The following is a 13,051-nucleotide window of genomic DNA, read 5'->3' as shown; positions in this document are numbered from 1 at the left end:
ACACTGAAATGTAAGAGTTGATTATAATACCACGTGACGTAAATATAAAACTACAACTACGAATAATAACATAATAATATAATTGTACATAGATCATATTAGCTTACCATCAGGAATTTATCACCTAAAATAATGTTTTTCATCACAATAGGCTCTGTGATTTAAGCCGGTGCTCCTTCAGATAGTATTAAAACTAATGGACGGTTCATTATATAAACTGCAACAATCTACGAGAGGAAGAAAGTAAAGGGAAATCCCATTCCGTATCGAGCGAGGAAGTAGATAGAAATTACTTGGATGTTGATCCTCAATTCTACTCTGAGTCCAACAGGAACTGAAACTTAAAATTCCTTAACCAATCCTCAGTGTTACTCTTAGTCATACACACACTTTATACTTAAATGTTCCCTCTTCAAGAATCTATTTTAATGAATCAAATTTTGCCTGTCAGTATATTTGTTAGATGAGGCTTATCACAGATTCCTTTGGAGATAAAGTACTCCCAGGCTCATCACGTCATATTAAAAAAGATAAGGAGAGTACATGTATGTAAAAACCATATTCAGACATGGAAGGTGGACTCCTTGATCGGAAGAGGGACCAGAGGGAGTGAAGAAGTTAATAAAGGAAGATATATAATAACCAAAATCACTTTTAATATTGATATTGTGCCTCCTATCCATGAGTAATGCCCCTCCTATGACGCAGCACGTTGGTACCTAAGAAGTAGAAATATAAACAAAAATATTAGCTCTTATAACATAAAGTCTTGAAAGAATTTCTTTAAAGATAACTTTTCCATTGAAAATATAAAACTAAAATTTCAAATGATGGAATATAACTTTGTTTCTGTTTAGTTGATTCCTTTCTGAACAAAGCGCCCCCTCCCCACAATAGTTCATACAAATAGAAGCACAATTTCATCTCAATGGTGTGAAAGATCAAAAGACCAAATTCTTCCATGGTATATCGGGATTCTCTGAGGAAGCAATTCGTCACTTCGACGAATCGGAGCTCGACGGAAGCGGGGATACACCTTATGATAATTTAAAAAGTATATTATCTAAAATGCAATCTCCTTTGGTGGAATCTGGAATGGACAAATATAAAGAATCATTAAAAAGTAAAACAGGACCTGATGTACAAAGTAAATTGATATTCCTATCAAATACGAATCCATGTGAAAATTTAATCAAATTCGCAACAATGATTGGAGTTACAAAAGAATGCACGCTAATATTAAAATCTAGATTTGAAAAAGAATCTATTGATAGTTTTTTCACACTCTGGAAATCGTTAGATACCTAGACACATGAATTACCAATAGTTCAGGGCAACACTTTTCTAAAGACACCTCAATAAATATATGCATCACCTCGACATCATTCAAGAAAGAATGCTTCTATCATCAAAAATTCCGATTAAAATTTACAAAGTCAAATATTAATGTCATTGATAGTAATTACTGTGATAATGCTTATAAAATAACTAAATATGATAATTAATCGGTGTACAGGGAGCGGGGATCAAATTGTCGCCAAAATATTTTTCTACAAAAAACAACACAAAATATACATTTTTTAACTTTTTTATTGAAAATCAAAACCATGACGAGAATATAGGTATAGAGTAGCCATTCATTCGATATAATCAACGTTGGCATCAATAATGGCATCAATACGCTCTCTGAACCGGCCGCAGGCTCTTCTGACCATCTCATTGTCCATGTTGCCGAATACCTCCTTGATGGAGTCCATCAGGCTCGCCTTGGTGCAATGGGGATGTCTGTTGGTATGTCTCTCGACATAGCCCTAGACAAAATAGTCCAAAAGATTAAGGTCTGGAGAGTTAGGAGGCCACAAATCTTTGGTTACGACGTCATAACAGTTCTCGGTTAACCACTGCATGGAGATTTTGGACACATGGCAGGGTGCTGTGTCCTGTTGCCACACCCAGGGCCCAGATCCCTCGCCATGATCTTCATGGACTTGGTAGGATCATCCTCAACCATCTTCTTCACCTTTTTGACAAAGTCGGTGTCCCTGACCTTCCTGTCGGCGCCCTCCTCCTTGGGTGCCCTCTTTATGGTGGCATCAACATCCCAGGTGTCCTGTAGCTTCTTACGGATACGCTGAACAGTCCGTAAATTCACTCCTAAGGTTGAAGCAATCGTTGAATTGGACATTTCATCTCAATTATTAATCAATGCCATGACTACGGCGGACCTCGAAAGCTCCTCGTTCCACTTATAGCTCTTTATCTCCTCATATGATGACGGCATGATGCTAACTGAACTTATGGTCAGCTGACAAAAATAGCTTTCCTATTTGGTAATCGGTTTTTTATTTGATAATGTCGTCTTCAAGTTATCAAGGTTTAAAGTAGGCGAAAATTTGATCCCCGCTCCCTGTATATCTTTTATTTTACAGACATAAAAAATAAAATAAAATATTTAGTAGACACGGGTTCTTCTTATAGTATTCTTCCATCAAGATTAATAACCAACAACTACAATGGGCTCAAATAAAGTTTTTTGAGATTATTTCCGCCAATGGACCCGGAATTAGAAATAAAAGACATATTGTTCATCTTGTTCAAATATTTAAAGGAAAATCTCCTGGACATTTCAAACACTATATGCTATGCTTAGCTTTCCTCAAAAGAAACAATATAAACCTCGATATTTCACGATAATATTTCATCATTCAAGGCAAAATAGTACGTCTTGAAGTAACTGGAGAAAAATCTAATCAAATATCCTTGATCTATTTAAAAAAAACCTTTATTAAGGTAGAGTTTCCTAAGCTGTGTAAAACTTTGTCACATTTCGCAAGTTTAACATTGACATGGATATATCTCACAGGATTGTAACTACTGAAACACAATAAGATGAAAGCCTCGTATATAAAATGAAGAAAAATTAGAAGCATCTTAAGCAGAGTTCAATAAGTTACTCATTCAAAAATAATTGAAAGATCAGATAGCTCATGGAGTTTGCCTATTCATATGGTAAGAAAGTCTGTCGGATCAAAGAGAATATGTGGAGATTATAGACTCCTCAAATTAATTAAACTCTTTAGCTGAGAGTAGAATTTTTTCTTAATTGGACCCCTCAAAAGTATATCACAAAGTTATCATGCTTCCTGAAGATTGAGAAAAGACTAAAGTTTCAACCCCTTCACTTCATTTCGATATATTAATGACATTTGGACTACAAAAATCAGGAACAATGTTTCAAAGATTTATTGACTCCATAATGCAAGAGTTGGATAGAGTTTATGTACATATAGACGATTGATCAATATCTAGTAAAGCAGTGAATCCTCAACAATTGCTTGGACAGGTATGCAAAGCGATTTGAAATAGCTCCATCAGATGAATCTAAAAAGGCACTCGAAACATTGAAATCCCTAACAACAAATAAAAATATCAGTAAGTTAATAGGACTAATTAATTATTTTTCATAAATTCGTACCAAATACTGTAAAAATAGTTGAACCTCTATATCAAAAGATGAAATCTGATCGGTTTTCGTGGACTTAGTATCACGAAATATACTTGAAGGAAATGACACAACTCCTTCCCAAATTTGTAAAACTATCCTTCCCCGTAATTGGAGCTAAGATTATAATTACAATTGATGCATCTGATTGGGTTAAGTAAGTGTATTGACTTTAATTTCATATGCTAAGTCTCGTAAAGGCCCAAACATCATATGTATTTAAGCATTTAAATGCTAAGTACTAGTTAGTGTGTGAGTGTTGTTTTGGTTTGCAACTTAAACAATGTTTTTTATTTTTCAGGCCGTTATTTGTATTCTTTCATTCTTGAGGAAAGAACATTTAAGTATTGAGTAGCTACGTGTGACTGCCCTCATGAAAAAATGAGATTAACTCTTTTTTGTTTTTGTTAAAGTTATCTACTATATAATTTTAGCAAAGTTTTTCTGTTCGTCGACGCTTAACTATACTATATAGAAAAAGTACATTGGTAACTACAAAACCATCGCACTTGTTTTAAATCATATTTTCTACAGCTCACTCTATAATTAAATAAGAAAATGACCCAACAATAGTAAGGACAATTAAATCAGTATTTAAATATACATTCAATGCAGAAACATGATATCTCATATTTTGGAGGTAGGTTCTACATCCTAATGTGTATGCATTCAAACCTTGAAGAAATTGATTATATGAGGCTTTTAAGAAACGTTAAATATTCTAAGTCGTTGTTAATAATATTTATATATGTCAATTATAAAACTGTCAAGACAATAATAGTAGTAATTAAAAAAAAATAGAGTTAATAGATTTTTTTTCTTCGAAACAAAACAGAATATCCTATCGACATATAGACATGGACTACACAAGATAAGTATAAGATATGTCTTCTAAACATCTATTAATTGTCATAATATTACCTACTTTTTTCTATGACTTAATATACATAAAGAGTAGTTCATTAAAACGATTTCCATTTTCTTTGGCTTCATACTATCCCCCTACAAACTGGTTTTAATACAATCACACACTTGTGGTACCAATGTCATTCTACCACATTCGTTGCTTCTTTACGCCAAGACACCCACGTTTTCTTTTAATCAGGAACCAAAAGGTTGTTGCATTTGTCTATTTTGTGCAATTTAAATGGTAAAATAGACAACGTGTTTTTGGCTAAAGCAGTTGGTTGCACTACACCAGTGTCCTTATCGGTCAGGCGGTTCAAGCGCTAGAACTGGAGCTGACAAAGTTGAACCGAGACCGAAATGTATTATTTATCGCTCTCACTTCTTGTGCTTTTGTTCCTATATATAATTTATAAAGAAAATATAATATATATTATGAAAAATAAATTAACTTTAATCCATCAGCTAATATTTTGAGTTTTTGTGTGTAATGGAAACGTTTTCCAATGATTTTTTTAGGTCACCGTTGTTTTAAAATTGTATCTGAGGTTTCAAAAAGCTAAGGGCTTATGACAGATATGGAAAGTGATTTTAGACACCAAACGCTTTAAATAAAGTAGATTATGGATCCAGGTACGCAATTAAGCCTGTTTGGGCCCTCGAATACGACAACTATAATATTTCTAAAGCCAGGATTTCATACTATGCCAAGGCCTAAGCAACCTTAGATTTCGGGTCCCCTGTTAGAACTTGGGGCACTATGCACTCTGTGTATAAGGCAGCTGCGGCCCTGTATGCATCTAATATCATTTTTTGGTCCCGAATTTTCTAGTAACACCCTTTTTTTAACTGCCTCTTACCAAACTGAGTATGTATGAAAAAGAACCGAGACTGTGACTGATAGAACCGTTGAAACTGAACCGAGCACAACCTTGCCCAATCAAGATGATTTCCTGGAAGCAGCCAAAATCGTCCAAAGTCATGCTTTGTTCAAGAAAATAAACAATTTTTTAAGAAAAATTGCAATCAATCGATGAGTACAATCACTGACAATATAGACGTAGCGTCCTGTTCATCGTGCCATGAATCAGGATCTACGTTACTCTAGCTATAAACGTTAAAAGAAACAGCTTCTAACCCTGTCAAACAGGGGAAAAAGGGTTTACTTAATCCCTTGAATGTACTAGGAGAGGTTTAGTTAATATATTATTTTTAAGAGCTACTCCACTCTTTACTTTTATTGAACATTGATTTTTGTAACGTAAGTTGCTTCCCTCCCAATACTATATACCACAAGCAAATTGTCAGATTGTTTGAAGGTTGATACTAAATAATAAAAAAATATGATTTAATTCTTGAAGCGCCATCTAAGTGTCAGCCTCAGAACTTTTCAGCCAACTTAAGTCTCTTTACTTGTCCTTCCAATATGCTATAGTGGGCCAACCGTTATTATTTACATATATATACTGTTCTACAACATTGTTCATAAAAGTGCTCTTAACCTCTCAAAAAAATATACATATATTCATAGTTACTTATCACCCAAAAAAGTAACAAAAATATGGAATTTAAATACTGATAAGTAGGGATATGAATTATAAGCATTTTTTGTATGTAAAAAAGAAAAACCGACAATTAATATGGTACCCCTGACAATTTGAAGAATGTTTGAGAGGAATGTAGTTGAGCTGTCACGACGTTTAATTAAATTAACTACGAGTAGCTGTGACATGAACAAAATAAACACAAGTTTCACTCTGGATCAAAGAAAAACATATGAGTCGGCAGGAATTACTCCGTTTTTGATCCATCCTCAATTCTACTCAATAGCAAAGCTGGGATTATCTTCTCAGAATTACTATACGTGATTCATGATGATAAACACATGTAGTTACACTTTACACTTGAATGTTCTTTCCTCAAGAATGAAAAAACTAATGATAACAGCTTTAAAAAACAAAGCAAAGTCCAGCGGGTTCAAATTTGGTCAGGAAGGGGGACAAATCTCATTCTTTATGTTGGCCACCTTGAAACCTAGGCTTCTGGAGCACTTTTCAATGCCCATAACCCTCGCCATCTCAAATTTAGCATCTATGAGATCTAAGATGTGCTGCCTTTTGGCTTTTTGATCATTCATGATGATGAGGTGACGAAATGTTTATTATAGTTTGTTTATGCATAAAGGATGACAGAACTAGAATGTCAAAAAATAATCACTAAACCTTTCTATATTAATGAGAAAGTGAAGATTTATTAAGAGTTCAAGTATTTCTACCCATCTTTGTAAATATACAAAGGATTGGTTGGGGAGTTATAATTTTAAATCCCTGTTGGGATTTTGGTTGAATTGAAGATCGAGATCGGGGTAATTCCATCCTATATGTCCTATCAATATAAGGAGTGGGGTTTTTGTGGATTTCTTTCATTATATTAGCTGCTGTCAGCTAATAAAATGAAACACAATGACACCTAAGCTGCTCTTACCCAATCATTCTTCAAATTGTCAGGATTACCTCTTTCATATTTTACTTCTTTTGTTATAGATACTAGTTGGACATATTTTGTGCAACTCTACTCCCTACATACTTCTAGGCTCTAAGGCAATGAATATTATACGAATGGTAAGAAATAATGGGTAATAATCACATGAATGATGAAGTAGGACTCATTATAAATGATCACACTGTATTTATGTATTTAGGTATAAACTTTTTCATCATTAAAAAGTAGGAACCAATTTAAACGGCTCAGAACATAATGATATATAATTTATTACGTATGTTTTGTATAAGTAAAAATTAGGCCCTTTGAAAAAGAGCACGTAGCACATTCAATTAATTATATATTTTAAGCCAAAATGTATACTCTTGTCATACGTATACAATTATTATTAGGATTCTATTTATCTGATACGTTCCTAATGTAGGGATGGGATTTTTGTAGAGTACAAGGAGAAGGTGGGAGTGATTTCAGAGACTTCTTAATATCAGCTCCCTGTTCGATAGTTTTATTGGGAGAAAATGAATGATTGCAGTAACAGCTGTGGAAATTTTGTTCCAAATTTTTTTATTTTTTGTCAACAGTTGCGCATTTGGAAATTTTTCTCCAAAAAAATACATTTTTTGAGAATAAGCATGGATTTTTTGAAATTTTTCTACTAAAAAATTTAATCTTTTGTGAAAATTTGAAGATTAAAGCAAAAATTAAAATATTTAATTATATATTTGATTTTTTTTCCAAAAAATTAACATTGAAATTTAATTTTTCAAATTTTTTTTCCAAAAAAATCTAAGTTTTTGTTTACAGTTGTGCATTTGGAGTTTTTTTTCCAAAACAATACATTTTTTTAGAATAGCCGTGGGTTTTCAAATTTTTATTAAATTAAATTTTTGCGAATAGTTGAACATTATAAAAAAAAATATATTTATCTAATTATATATTTGAATTTTTGAAAAATGAAAACACGCCTAATTTCTATGTTTAAGACCTCCATACTCGACGCACAATAACTCACGACTGAGTCGGTCAAGCGCAATACTGTACAAAAAGCCTTTGTAGTATACAACTCATTTTACCAATAATGAACAAGATATACTTTGTAAAAAAAAAAGAGGCAGGAAATACGGAATTACTTTGTTCCCTAACATTTAGCAAATTATATTTTGTTGATACCCCAAACTAATATTTTTCAGAAGTATTTAAAAAAATAATGTATTTGTTGGCCTTGTCTTCAACTCATGCATGTATTTTTAGCATTTAAATTGATATTAAAGATAGCAAAATGGATGAAATAGTTGGAGAAATATCGCAAATTTATTTTGTGAAATTTTGAGTCTATGTCGATTGTACATCATTTGTTAAAATTCTTTTAATATAAGGGGTAATTTTGACCCCAGTTTCCTAACTACATAAAAAGGATGATCACTAACCTTCTGTAAAGAATAATTTTACAATAATGAACATTAAAAAGTACAGAAACATGTTAAATGAATCATTTAAATGTACCCCATTGTACACAAAATTACATTAGGTAGAAATCTGTCCTTCATAGTGGAATACAATATATATATAAATATACATAGTTAGTCCTTCCATCTAACAAACATTATTGTTCCATCTCTCTTGAATCGTGAATCGTCTCAGCCCTAATCCATCATGTTCCAAAAATGCACATAACATGATTGTCGATATAAAATAAGATTACATCTTGTTACACGAATCATGGAAGGCGCCCTCTTTTTTTCGGGGGGAGATCAACTTAAAAGCTATTTTTTGTAGGACTATAATCTATATCAGGGGTAGGCAACCTTTGAGACATTGAGTCCCAACTTGAACATTTCTAAATGAATGAGTGTGTCACTAACAAAAATAATGATAAAAGACATAAACAAACTAAAAGAATAGGCTCTACTTTGCGCGTGCCTATTAAATATGCCTCCGCGTGCAAGTGGTGGCACGTGGGTCATAGGTTGCCGACCCCTGATCTATACATATTTTAAATACGAATGTCTCTGTGTGTGTTCGGATATCAAGCCCCAACCAATGACTTTATTTTGCTGAAATGTTTTATCTAGCCTCTTTAGGCTCCAGAGATGTGGTTGGCTACAATTTTTTTTGGCCTTCAAGGCTTTATTGGCCTTAAAATGGTATTTTTCTTTTAAAAATTTTTTTTGACTATGAAACAACTTCTTCTAAAGAACAAAGATTAAACACCGTAAAATTCTAAGAATTAGTCTCACTGCATGTTGATATGAATCTTTGCACACTTTCTTTTAAAGGAGATGAAGGTCTAGAGAAGAAGGAAATAATATATAATTTTTATCAATAATATGAGAGTTGAGCAAACGTCAGTTGAACTTGAATAATTTTTTTTTCTAACCCTTATAATCTCATTTTTTAAAAGTGTACTTACCAAAATGCAGCGATAATAATCCTAACAATATTAAGATGTCCATTTTTTGTTTTATATGAATCTAAAGAGTCATAATAAGTTTTAATTTCATAATGTCCCTGGCAACCCCGGAAAAATCTACTCTAGTAGTTATGAAATGAAAGAGAGAATTAAAATAAAACAATCATGTAATAATACATGCTTTAAACAATCTAATTTATCTTATTAAATAAAGTTATTTTAATGGATTAAAACACTCATCTCCAAATTCTTTTAATTCAATTATTTATTTCGTTTCATAACATTCTATTAATAGGAAATTATTATTTACAGCCTTTGGTTGGTGAAACAAAGGAAGGAAACAAAAAATTGTACATATTCCGTCAACAAAATCCCGTCATAAATTGCAATATACTTGTGCCATCTTGAGAGCTCATTGTTGCTATTTTAACAACATGAAATCAACATATTTCCTATAAATCTTGATGACACTACATTAAATGACTTTATGATAAGCACTCATATTTGAATTAAATCAAAGTTGTATGTACTACAAACACATATAAATTTGTACAATTAGCTTTTTTTTGTAAATTAGGTACCTTATTTATTCCATCCAGTCCAGCCTTAAAACCGGTCCTTGGAATTTTCAAAGAAATATTGATGTTTTATTTGGCCAGGTAAGATATATGAGAAACAAATAAATTAAGAAAATTGCAAAAATCATGCAAAAAATATGCCTTTTTTATCATTAATCCAATATAAAACAAATATATTATATTTACGGTTAGTTATATAATTTATACAAATTATATGACATAATATTTTTCTTTTAAAAAGAAAAACTTCAATGTGGGATCGATTTTACTTTCTTTAAGGACGGACAAGTGAGACTGGACTAGATGGGACCGGACCGGACAGTGGTACTCGGTCCTAATTAAGGACCGATACAACACTAATTAGAGTTTCATTTTTTGCTCCCATTTTGACATTCAATACTTAGATATAGTCCTTTATATAAATGAACAAAGGATCTTAATTCGCTTAAAACTGGGTTCTGTAAGCCTACAACAAGATGGCCGACATAAACAATGCTGATGTCATATGAAAATGTTCTATAATCTATATCTTGTTCCAATCCATCTACTCAAAGAATAATTAAATGGCAAAATACAAAATCTTCAGCAAAAGTAATCCTTATTCACAAATATTATGTATATATTAGTGATGTTAAAGATCAATAAAGTTCGGTGCGGTTCTTTGTTCTAACGGTTCCCAGCTCTTAACTGATCATCATATCGATCAAGTACTGGACACGGATTAGGCTGAGGATGCAATTCTTTCATAATATATTTTCATTCAAAAATAATACTTGTGTAATACCAAGGACCAGGAGGAAGGGCAAAAGAGAGTCTCACCACTAAAGTAATAGGCAACTTCAGTGGCAAATACGTCAGTGTATGTGGGACGTCCACTGGGGTGGGCTGGAGCCCCCTCCCCCCGAATTAAGGAATTTCTGCTATTAAATAGAAACTTTGAAATTATAACTTTTTTCAAAAAATTTATTTATGGAATTTTTTTTTTCAGTAAATTTAAATATTTAAATTTAATTTAGTTTTTCAATTTTTTGGAAAATATTTAATTTTTGAATTTTTTTTCCAAAATGTTTTATTATTTGAGAATAGCTTTGGATTTTTTTTTAATTTTAGTATTTTAACTTTAATTTTATTAAATTTAAATATTTGAAATTTAATTTAGTTTTTCAACTTTTTTTATCAAAAAAACTAATTTTCTGTAAATAACTACAGATTTTTGAATTTTTTCTCAAAAAAAATTTATTTTTGAGTTTTTTTTTTCCAAAACATTTTTATTTAAAATTAAACTTATGAAAGTTTTTTCCAAAATATTAAATTTTTTGTGAGCAGCTTTGGATTTTTAATTTTTTTTTCGGAAAATATTTACTTTTTGAAATGTTTTGGAAAAATATTTTTTGAAATATTTTTGAAAAAAAAATTTTAGAAAATATTTAATTATTTTTGAAAGCTGTGATTTTTGAAATTTTTCAAAAATTTATTTATTTGTGAATAACTGTGGATTTTTGGCATTTTCTTTTCAAAAATATATAAATTAAGAAATAAATTTTAAATCAAAAAATGTATTTTTTTATTTTAAAAAAATCCAAAAAAAACCTCCAAAATTTAATCCATGAGTATTTAGAGGAAAGAATTCATAGATGGTAGCAATAAAATATATAAATAATCGTGTTTTTTTTTGTAATTAGTTGTAAATTTTTAAATTTTTTGGTAAATAAATGTGGATTTTTGAATTTATAAAAAAAATCAATATTTGAATTTTTCGAATTTTTTTCAAAAAGTTTATAAATGAAATGTTTTTCCAAAAATTAAAAATTGTCAGTTTTTTTTTCAAAAAGAGTAATTTTCTTTGAACAACTAGAGATTTTTGAATTTTTTCCCAAAAAATTTAATATTTAACATTTTTTCTGAAAAATTATCGAAAATTAATGAAAATTTTTACAAAAAAATAATTTATCAAATTTTTTTCTTCCAAAAATTCCCCACCCCTACACACACGCCCAAAAAAAACATAATCCTGCAAAATGCAAAATACTGCATAAAAATATTCCATAAGTTAAAAACTACATAGTAATTTATTTTATACAGTATTATGGTAAATAATATATTATTAATATTTATTAAAAAGTGTCACTATACATTTTTATTTGTTATAATAGCCCAAATTTCTTCATAGAAATATTGAAATGGCCATTATATACTATATAAACAACGATGGATCAACATTAAATTGTATTTTTGTTTCCTTTGGAAATTGAGCATTAAAATAGAATAGCATATGACTTTATTTATTTATCAATAAGATTAAATTATTGAAGTCATGACGAATCGACAGGTGATAACAAAATACATATATGAATTGTTTCTGTTAGAAAAGTAATGCCGTTATATTATATATTTATTTTTATTAAGTAGCTATACATTTTTAGATTTTTTTTCCAAAAAAATAATTTTCTGCGAATATACATGGATTTTATAATTTTCTTCCCAAAATTTCGTTTTCTGTGAATATCTGTGGATATTTGACATTTTTGCCCAGAAATTGAGATTCTGAAATTTTCTTTTCTAAAAAATGTAATTTTTGGATTTTTAAAAAAAAAATTTAATTTTCTGCAAACACCAATCAATAACTGTTTTGAATTTTTTTTTCTAAAGTTTAATATTTGAATTAAAAAAATAAAATAATAATTTACTGTAAATAGCCATAGATATTTTTTTCTAAAAAATTTAATATTTGAAAATTTTGTTTAAAGTTTTTTATTTATTGCTAGTAAATCTAGATTTTTGAAATTTAAGAAAAAAAAAAAAAAATGCAAATATTTGTCCAAACATTTAATTTCTTAGTAGCTATCATTTTAGTTTTTGATGTTTTTTTACATAAAAGTTAATTTCCATTTTTTTTTTTCTAAAAATTATTATTTTTTGAGAGCTTAGATTTTTGATATTTAAGAAATAATCGAATTTTTTAATTTTTTTGCTAGTAAAATTTAATTTTCTGTGAATGGTTGTTGATTTTAAAATTTTTCTCAATTTTTTTAAAATATTTAACCCCCTACCCCCTCCCTGTGGAAGACCCTAACCCTCATATATTAAAATCATCATACATACACTACAGCTTTTCTCAGTTTAGCTGTTTGCAATGTGGTTTGGAGCCTCCAT

This window comes from Lepeophtheirus salmonis, chromosome 1, assembly GCF_016086655.4.
Source record: "Lepeophtheirus salmonis chromosome 1, UVic_Lsal_1.4, whole genome shotgun sequence".
Taxonomy (NCBI): Eukaryota; Metazoa; Arthropoda; class Copepoda; order Siphonostomatoida; family Caligidae; genus Lepeophtheirus; species Lepeophtheirus salmonis.
This window is presented reverse-complemented; position numbering follows the sequence as displayed.